The sequence below is a fragment of the Phoca vitulina genome, unplaced genomic scaffold, assembly GCF_004348235.1.
Source record: "Phoca vitulina isolate PV1807 unplaced genomic scaffold, GSC_HSeal_1.0 scaffold29, whole genome shotgun sequence".
In the NCBI taxonomy this organism is placed as follows: domain Eukaryota; kingdom Metazoa; phylum Chordata; class Mammalia; order Carnivora; family Phocidae; genus Phoca; species Phoca vitulina.
The window spans coordinates 1,050,251-1,060,866 of NW_022589732.1; the positions used below are offsets into that span (position 1 = coordinate 1,050,251).

At 38.9% G+C, this 10,616-nt stretch overlaps 1 non-coding gene across 1 annotated transcript; it reads right to left on the reverse strand.

The window, feature by feature from the left end:
• Positions 1-750: 750 nt before the first annotated feature.
• Positions 751-896, reverse strand: LOC116644414. Its single transcript, XR_004301737.1, has one exon. It is a non-coding gene; the product is annotated as a U4 spliceosomal RNA (small nuclear RNA).
• Positions 897-10,616: the final 9,720 nt, after the last annotated feature.

Consider the following 10,616-nt stretch of genomic DNA (forward strand, 5'->3'; position numbering starts at 1 on the left):
TCAGTTGTCATGACATTAGTTCATGTGCTTACTATCCTGTTTTCTTGCTTCCTTTTATTTTTAACATCTAATATTTTTCTTTTTGATTGCATTTCATTATAATGTTTTGTGATATTTTTATCCAGCATTTCTGTGTTTGGAACCATGGAGGTGGGAAGGAAAGGGGGGGGGGGTCCCTCAGTGTCATCTCAGTTCCAATGTTGGTGGAATTTCCACCTCTTGTTAGGTCCCTCTAAAGTTCTTCTTAGTATTTCTCTGTCTCTGTCTCCAGTCACTTTGTTAGCCTGGCTCAGTCACTCTAAATTTCTTAATGATGCACAGCTTTGCAGTTTGTGAGCCTAGAGGGGCAAGGCTCTCTCCTCTGTGTGACATTTAGGTGCTGGTAGAGGAATAAAAACAGTTACTTGGGCCTAAAGATGGCTCTTTCTGTATCCTCCCCATTGAGGTAGGTTTCAGTCACTACTTTGTATTCTGACCCACTGCTCCTTTCCTACCCTCAGGCCCTGTTGCTGAATCTCATGGAACCAGATTTTTCTAATCTGATAATGAATTTGATTTCAGTGGCTCTGTCATCTCTTCCAACTCCACTTGTGCTGGCACCCATCCTTCCCTCCAGTCAGCACCCCTTCCAACCTTCAGAAGATTCAGTAGACACAAGTAGGTGCTTGAACAGGGAAAAGGGTGTGGTGAAGAGGGGTGCCACCTCACTTTGCATTGTGGACTTACCTAGTCATCTCTGGCCCACCAAGCCCCACTGCTGGTACTAAAAAGAAGACAAATCAAACATGTGATACGAATTTTGTTTTAAAAGAATAAATTAAAACTTTTGTTTCAATTAGCAATAATCGCGCCTCGGATAAACTTCAGAGGCCACGATACTGCCCCTGCGCAAAGCTAAAATGGAGTTTTTTTGTGTTTTTTTTTTTGGCAGTAATGAGATTTCTCACCAGTTCTCCATTCATGAAAAAGAAGTAGGATGACTATAGAAGACCTTACTTTGGGTCCCATCTTTTCAAGGCACTAAATCAGCATTTCAAGATAGAATGTTAAGTCTAGATAAGGTGTGAATATCTGTAATTAAGGAGTTAATCTGGGTGGGGACCACTTCTTCCTGCTTGGTAAAGACAAATATTTTCAACATTTATTTATTTGTTTATAATTTGCATACATTAAAATTCATCTATTTTTGAGGAGTATACAGTATTATGAGTTTTAACATATGCCTAGGTTCATGTAACCATGATCACAATCAGAACTGACAATTCCATCCCTCCCCAAATTCCCTTGTGCTGCCTCTCATGTCTAACTCCCAGAAGCCACTGATTTGATTTCTATTATTTTACCTTTTCCAGAAAAACAATTATATTGTATGTCATTTTTTGAGATAGCTTGTTTCACTTAGCAGAATGCATCTGAAATTCATTCATGTTGTTTGTTCCTGTTTAATGCTGAGTAATATTCCATTGTATGAATTTACTGTAGTTTATTTAGCCATTTACCTGTTAAAGGAGGTTTGAGTTGTTTCCAGTTTGGGGCAATTATAAATAATTCTGCTTAAATATTTTTGTACATGTTTTCATGTAAATATAAGTGTTCATTTTTCTAGGGTAAATACCTAGGAGTAGGACTGCTGTGTTGTATGAAAAGTATATGTTTAAACACAACTATTCAAAATCTTTGGGACGCAGCAAAGGCAGTCCTAAGAGGAAAGTATATAGCAATACAAGCCTTTCTCAAGAAACAAGAAAGGTCTCAAGTACACAACCTAACCCTACACCTAAAGGAGCTGGAGAAAGAACAGCAAATAAAGCCTAAACCCAGCAGGAGAAGAGAAATAATAAACATCAGAGCAGAAATCAATGAAATAGAAACCAAAAGAACAGTAGAACAGATCAACGAAACTAGGAGCTGGTTCTTTGAAAGAATTAACAAGATTGATAAACCCCTGGCCAGACTTATCAAAAAGAAAAGAGAAATGACCCAAATCAACAAAATCATGAATGAAAGAGGAGAGATCACAACCAACACCAAAGAAATACAAACAATTATAAGAACATATTATGAGCAACTGTATGCCAGCAAATTAGATAACCTGGAAGAAATGGATGCATTCCTAGAGATGTATCAACTACCAAAACTGAACCAGGAAGAAAGAGAAAACCTGAACAGACCTATAACCACTAAGGAAATTGAAGCAGTCATCAAAAATCTCCCAACAAACAAAAGCCCAGGGCCAGATGGCTTCCCAGGGGAATTCTACCAAACATTTCAAGAAGAATTAATACCTATTCTTCTGAAACTGTTCCAAAAAATAAAAATGGAAGGAAAACTTCCAAACTCATTTTATGAGGCCACCATTACCTTGATCCCAAAACCAGACAAAGACCCCATCAAAAAGGAGAATTACAGACCAATATCCCTGATGAACATGGATGCAAAAATTCTCACCAAGGGGCGCCTGAGTGGCTCAGTTGGTTAAGCATCTGCCTTTGGCTCAGGTCATGATCCCAGGGTCCTGGGATCAAGCCCCGCATTGGGCTCCCTGCTCTGTGGGAAGCCTGCTTCTCCCTCTCCTGCTTCCCTGCTTGTGTTCCCTCTCTTGCTGTGTCTCTCTGTCGAATGAATAAATAAAAAATCTTAAAAAAAAAAATTCTCACCAAAATACTAGCCAATAGGATCCAACAGTACATTAAAAGGATTATTCACCATGACCAAGTGGGATTTATCCCTGGGCTGCAAGCTTGGTTCAACATCTGCAAATCAATCAACGTGATACAATACATTAACAAAAGAAAGAACAAGAACCATATGATCCTCTCAATAGATGCAGAAAAAGCATTTGACAAAGTACAGCATCCTTTCTTGATTAAAACTCTTCAGAGTATAGGGATAGAGGGTACATACCTCAATATCATAAAAGCCATCTATGAAAAACCCACAGCAAATATCATTCTCAATGGGGAAAAACTGAGAGCTTTCCCCCTAAGGTCAGGAACGTGGCAGGGATGTCCACTATCACCACTGCTATTCAACATAGTACTAGAAGTCCTAGTCTCAGCACTCAGACAACAAAAAGAAATCAAAGGCATACGAATCGGCAAAGAAGAAGTCAAATTCTCACTCTTTGCAGATGATATGATACTTTATGTGGAAAACCCAAAAGACTCCACCCCAAAACTGCTAGAACTCATACAGGAATTCAGTCAAGTGGCAGGATATAAAATCAATGCACAGAAGTCAGTGGCATTCCTATACACCAACAACAAGTCAGAAGAAAGAGAAATTAAGGAGTCGATCCCATTTACAATTGCACCCAAAACCATAAGATACCTAGGAATAAATCTAACCAAAGAGGCAAAGGATCTGTACTCAGAAAACTATAAAATACTCATGAAAGAAATTGAGGAAGACACAAAGAAATGGAAAAACGTTCCATGCTCATGGATTGGAAGAACAAATATTGTGAAGATGTCAATGCTACCTAGAGCAATCTACACATTTAATGCAATCCCCATCAAAATACCATCACCTTTCTTCAAAGAAATGGAACAAATAATCCTAAAATTTGTATGGAACCAGAAAAGACCCCGAATAGCCAGAGGAATATTGAAAAAGAAAAGCAAAGCCGGTGGCATCACAATTCCGGACTTCCAGCTCTATTACAAAGCTGTCATCATCAAGACAGTATGGTACTGGCACAAAAACAGACACATAGATCAATGGAACAGAATAGAGAGCCCAGAAATGGACCCTCCACTCTATGGTCAACTCATCTTCGACAAAGCAGGAAAGAATGTCCAATGGAAAAAAGACAGTCTCTTCAACAAATGGTGTTGGGAAAATTGGACAGCCACATGCAGAAGAATAAAACTGGACCATTTCCTTACACCACACACAAAAATAGACTCAAAATGGTTGAAAGACCTCAATGTGGGACAGGAGTCCATCAAAATCCTAAAGGAGAACACAGGCAGCAACCTCTTCGACCTCAGCTGCAGCAACTTCTTCCTAGAAACATCGCCAAAGGCAAGGGAAGCAAGGGCAAAAATGAACTATTGGGACTTCATCAAGATAAAATGCTTTTGCACAGCAAAGGAAACAGTCAACAAAGCCAAAAGACACCTGACAGAATGGGAGAAGATATTTGCAAATGACACATCAGATAAAGGGCTAGTATCCAAAATCTATAAAGAACTCATCAAACTCAACACCCAAAGAACAAATAATCCAATCAAGAAATGGGCATAAGACATGAACAGACATTTTTCCAAAGAAGACATCCAAATGGCCAACAGACACATGAAAAAGTGCTCAACATCGCTCGGCATCAGGGAAATCCAAATCAAAACCTCAATGAGATACCACCTCACGCCAGTCAGAATGGCTAAAATTAACAAGTCAGGAAACGACAGGTGTTGGGGGGATGCGGAGAAAGGGGAACCCTCCTACACTATTGATGGGAATGTAAGCTGGTGCAGCCACTCTGGAAAACAGTATGGAGGTTCCTCAAAAAGTTGAAAATAGAGCTACCATACAATCCAGCAATTGCACTACTGGGTATTTACCCGAAAGATACAAATGTAGGGGTCCGAAGGGGTACATGCACCCCGATGTTTATAGCAGCAATGTCCACAATAGCCAAACTGTGGAAAGAGCCAAGATGTCCATCAAGAGATGGATGGATAAAGAAGAAGTGGTATATATATACAATGGAATATTATGCAGCCATCAAAACGAATGAGATCTTGCCATTTGCAACGACGTGGATGGAACTGGAGGGTATTATGCTGAGCGAAATAAGTCAATCAGAGAAAGACATGTATCATATGACCTCAGTGATATGAGGAATTCTTAATCTCAGGAAACAAACTGAGGGTTGCTAGAGTGGGGGGTGGGGTGGGAGGATGGGTTAGCCTGGTGATGGGTATTAAAGAGGGCATGTTCTGCATGGAGCACTGGGTGTTATGCACAAACGATGAATCATGGAACACTACATCTAAAACTAATGATGTAATGTATGGTGATTAACATAACAATTAAAAAAAAAAAGAAAAGTATATGTTTAACTTCATAAGAAATTGCCAAACCATTTTCTGGAATGGCTAGGCCATAAGCAATGTATCAAAGTCCCTGTGGCTCTACATCTTTTCCAGAACTTCATGTGCGAATTCTGGGGGTGGGGGAGGCTGTTATTATTTTTTTTAATTTAGACATTCTATAATAGCTGTTTAGCAGTATGGATAGCAAATGAACACACAGAAAGATGCTGAACATCATTATCCATAAAGAAAATAAAAATCAATTTTTCAAAACTCTTATGAAAAGGGTACTTTGCTTCACACTAAAGAGACAAATATTTCTTTCTGGGAGGTAAATAGTACACCAATGTTGGAAGTATGACTCTCAATTAGATATGGTCTGTGGATGGAGGAAGAACAAAAGGAGAAATAACAAAGATTCTGGAAGAATGCCTGGTCCAAAAATAAGAAAACACACTCCATAGTGTCCTGAAAGTCACTTGCTGAGTATCTCTAATCTGTTGTTGGAAATCAGTGTAGAATTGATTTTCTAATAATGGATTTTTGACAGTTGTTGGGGAAAAAAAAGGAAAGGTATTACATTTGCAGTTGAAAAGTGTAATTTTTCTCTGCTGTCTGAAAATTCAATGGTCCCTTCACTATAGGAAACAATGTGTTACATACAGATAAATAGAGAGAAACTGAATTGCTGTGCATCATTCCCTCCAAAGGGTTCCATAAAATTGAGAGACCTTCAGTGGTTTGTATAAGTTCCAGAAACTTGAGGTGAAATTATAGTCCTAGACTTAAAATCCTGCCAGAAGATCTTGCCCCCTGCAAGTTATCCTCCCCAACAAGTTCCAAGAGCCTCTGTTCCCTTTGGCCTTCTCCAGATTCCCTTCAATGCTTTGGAATTATAAACTTTTCCTCCTACTTACTCTTCCTGAGACTTGAAGGATTCCCAATTCCAGGCCTTCTAATGTCTGGTTTTCTTTTGTGTTTCATCCTGCCTCCAACTCTCTCCAGACCTCAACCCCAGGCTTCTGGCCAGGGACACTTCCCACTCTTTCAGCCAGGCAGGCTTTCTATGGTTGCAGGGGATATTTTTCTCTGTGTGGCCTCTGAAGCCTCCCATAGAGCTCCTCCAATTTTGCCTTCCTACTCCAGTGATTTCTTCTTCACTTTTTGTCAACCCTAAGGACATATTTTTCTACTTTGAGCATTGGCAGTACTGTTAGTTAAACTCTACAACTCATATTTGAGTCTTGCTTGAGTTACTTTTCTTTTCCTCTGAATTGCAGTAAGTTTTCAATTAGTTTCTTCCTAACTTATTTCACACCTTCTCTGCTTTCTTTGACCACTTCTAAGCTGATGTACACTACAGATTATTTATTTAAAGTCATATAAGTCCAATCCTAAATTGAGGGCCCCACTGTTCCATGATTGATTAATACAATAAGATTGCTTATGTTTTCCATTTGCTTCATTATAGGGCCATTTCTATGGTACATTGCATCAGGAGGGTACTTTGGAGTCAATTATTTTGATCTATTCATTCTGGAAATAAGAGATAATATTCTTTGAGAGAAAGGATGGCCTGAGAGAATTTATGACAAAAGCTTGGTCCTTCGGGCACAGAGTGATTTGAGTCCTTATTGTGTTGTTGACTCATAAGACCTCAAAAAAGCTATTTAGATAAGCCATGCTTGTCTGTCAAACTAGTAGAAACTGCCTCTCAGGTTTCAGATGAGAAATAAATTGCTAAATCACTTTCCTAACACATTGTGTTCTGCAGCTCATCCATTGTCAGGGACCTGAGCCAAGAAGTGGGAAATGGCTCTCTGGATATCATCACATATCTGTCATAGGTGAGTCACTTCTTTTAGGCAATAAACTCATACATGGAACATAGAAAAAACTTTTTACCTAAGTCACAAGTGAGTCAGTTCTTTCAGGCAATGGAACTTACACATAGAAACAAACAAACAAAAAAATTTATATAAAATGTGTTAGCCTTAACTTCAGTTTAGCATAATTTATGATGTTGCAAATTTCAATTAATCAACCTGGAGCCCACAAGCCAAACAAACTTAAGGGTAGTTCTCCTTATACCACTGAGTAGCACTGTAATTAATTAACCCATGAGTTAATACCTATCTTGCTAATAGGTTGTAAGCTCCATCAGAGCAGAGTTGGTGTCCTGTTGTGTTCAATATATATTAAATAGATTTAAAAGTACATAAATGACTTTTTAATTAAGCAGTCAAAATATGGTTTAAAAGTGAAACTGATGTCAGGATTTTGTAGTGTTGGGATTCTAAAATACTCGGAGTTGGACATTCAGTTCCACTTGTCACGTGTGACCGGCATAGCTGACAACTACCATCTGGTGTACCCAGGTAGGCATGGATCTTTAGAGGAAGTTGGTCTAATTTTTAGTGATAAAGAAGATTCCTTTTTCTTTTCTTTTTTTTTGGGGGGGGGGCATTAAGTCTTCTAAGTGAAACTTATTTACTGGCTTACAAATGTTGAACCTGAGGTATGAAAACATAAAACTATTTATGTAGGCAAACTAGATTGGAGATCTGAATTGGGTTAGGTCCGCAATTTAATCATCAATAAAATACACCTATTGCCATCAATTTGGCCTCTGATCAGTCCTGGATATAAAAGCACTAATTTTTCCAATGTGTACTTGAGTGTATATAATAAAAAATAGTCTCTGTCTACCTCCAGACTTTTGTTGTTTTGTGCCACCAGAACAACACAGGATTCCAACTGTAGCTGTTGAGCTTCCTCTAGATATAACCGAGGCTCTGTTAGAGGTGGATTATTAAGCCCAAGGATCAGAGCTAGACTTGTTTTAATCTCACTGCTATAGTAGTCACTGACTTGGCAGCTCAGGAAGTAACATCTTTTGTGGTAATCTGCAATGACAATCCCAAAACAGAATCCTCACCTTGCATACTGATCTCCAGGGCACTCTTTCCCCTTCCTCAAATGCCTTCAACAGGTGGCTCAGTTTTTCCCTCTGTTAGCCATCATCCTTTTCATCTTCATAATTAGTTTTGGTAAATTCCAACTCTCTGGTTTGAACCATTTAAACTGTAATCCTCAATTTAAAGATCAAAACTACTAAAAAATTCTTCATATCCTGAACCTCAAACTCTAGTTAGTTGAGGAAGTGTCATTCATGTTGAGATGTAAAGAATGAGTAAAATCAGGGAGGCATAAGGAAGAATGATAGAGAGGAGTCCATGTCTAAAGGAAGAGCAATGAGTGAAAGAGAGTCCAACTCTTCTAAGGAGCTAAAAGACATTCAACATGACAGCATAATGATGAGGGAGTAGAATGTTTATTGAGGTGGGTGATGCAGGCCATTGGGAGTCTTGGAAGCCACACTAAAGAGTTTGGACTTTATATCAAAGCTATTAGAGGTTTTCCAGCAGGGTTGTAAAAAGATAAAATTTGTGATTTGGGAAAGATCAAACTGTATAGAGTAGGAATTTGAGGGAGATAAGACATGTGGCCAACAGATCAATAGGAAGATGTAGAAATATGGGAAAGACAGGATGTTGGGCTGAACTTGAGTATGGCAATAAGAGTGGAGAGAAATTAATAAATTGGAGAGGATTTCAGGAGGGACAATCAGCAAGCTTTACTGATAAATAGAATCAAAGGGTGAAAGAAAGAGACTTTCTAAGATTGACTCTCAGATATGTAGAAAGGTGGTTGATTTGATTTTAGAGAGGTTTGGGACACCTATCAGAAATCCAAGTAGAAATATAGTATAAAATATTTAAATAGCTGTACCTGGTTATTATAGAAGAAAGCTTTGAGTTAGAGATGTAGATTGAGAATTTGTCCGTACATAGATGGTAATTGAAAACCAAGGGAGTGGATGAGATTGCTAATAGAACCAACAGAATAGAGAGAGAAAAAAGAAGAATGTTTATGTCTTGGCCTTAGTTCTCAGAAAGTAAAGCTTCGGGCAGAAGCTTCTATACTACTACTTTGTTAGGGTGTACAATTGAATGGAAGCAGGAGATGAAAAAGGAAAATGAGTCAAGGAAGAAAAAAGAATAGAATAGATATTTGTTTTACCCAGCTGGTTGTTGCTTAGCATTATATGGGACATTTTTTAAGAGGCCTGAACTCAGCACTGTCTGGGGGAGGAGGGCTCCCATCTACCATTGGTCAAAGGTTTGCCCCAGTGATGTTAATTTTACACTTTCTCCACCCTCTAATATAGACATCTCCACTTCCGGGTTGCTCCTTACATAGGTGACAAGGTGATATCTTATGAGTCATTGGTCATAAGGAAGCCCCAAAATGGGGGGCAAGAGGCACACAGTGGGCATGAGGCAAGGCACTGCAGGTTGGACTCATGTGAAGTCAGTAGGACAACAGCTGGCTGGCAAAGCCCACCCAGCATTGATCACTATAGCAGTGGCAGGGCTGAAAAAAGTGGGCAAGGACTTCAGAGACAGGTGACGCCAACTAGGCATAAAAAGTGTCTATACAGTAGGACAGAATGTAACAAACATTAATACTTAGGGGATGGAAAGAGGAAAAGTAGTAAGGGAAACTAAAAAGGCTAAGATGAACTGTAGAAAGATAGGGATAAGGGAGGAGTTGAGATAGGGAGTGGCAAGCAAATAGGTGTGCTACATTCCAGCAAAATGAATGAGTCCACAAGTTTTTGCACTGACATATCATTGCTAATGATGTTCCCTCTTCTTAAAGTATCTTCCCCACCCCCCACTCCCAATCCCACGGCTGCCAAGGTTAATCTTGTAATTTTACCCATTTGGCAAGTAATGAATTACTTCTGCACTCAAAAAGTCTTTTATTATCCTTTTACATCCAAACCAGAGGTCATTTCCCCTCATCAGCCCATTCATGGCATTTATAACACCTATCCTTTTGGGCTAGTCTACCTAGGTATATGTTGTAAACTCTTGGTTATCTCCTCCAATGCTGTGCTAGTTATAGAGACCCTAGGGATACTTGTTGATTGTAAATTATTTGAAGGATGAAATAATCATTGAAAACTGTGTCTTGAGGTTAATTATCTAGCTAGTATTTCAAAGGACTGAATTCCAAAATGACAATTCCCTGAAGCTCAGACTCCATGTAAGTAGTAAGTTGTCCGGGCCAAGAAGTAAGAACAAACTAGACTTCTCTCCTTCATCTTCCTTTGTCTCATGTTTTGTCTGTCTCCTTTTGCCACCTTCCCATACATACACATTCCCCATTATTTTCTTTCTTCATTCTTCATGGCTCTCTCTCATTCTCTCCTCACTTCCTTTTCAGCCCACCTGTCCTTTCTCCTCCCCCTTTTCCCTTCACACTTTTTAACTGTTTATTAAGCAATTATGTATCAGTGCTCAAAGAGAATCAAATTACTGACCTCAAGGAAAAGAAAATCTAATTAAGTAAATAGAACACACAGATCTTAATACAATCTTTCAGTAAGTATCTGGAACCCAACTCTCTATTCCCACTATTTCTATTTTCTCTTTTCCCTCACCTTGCTATCCTTATTCTTGCCTCCAATTTTCAACAACAGTGGCTCACTTTCCACTGGTCATCAAA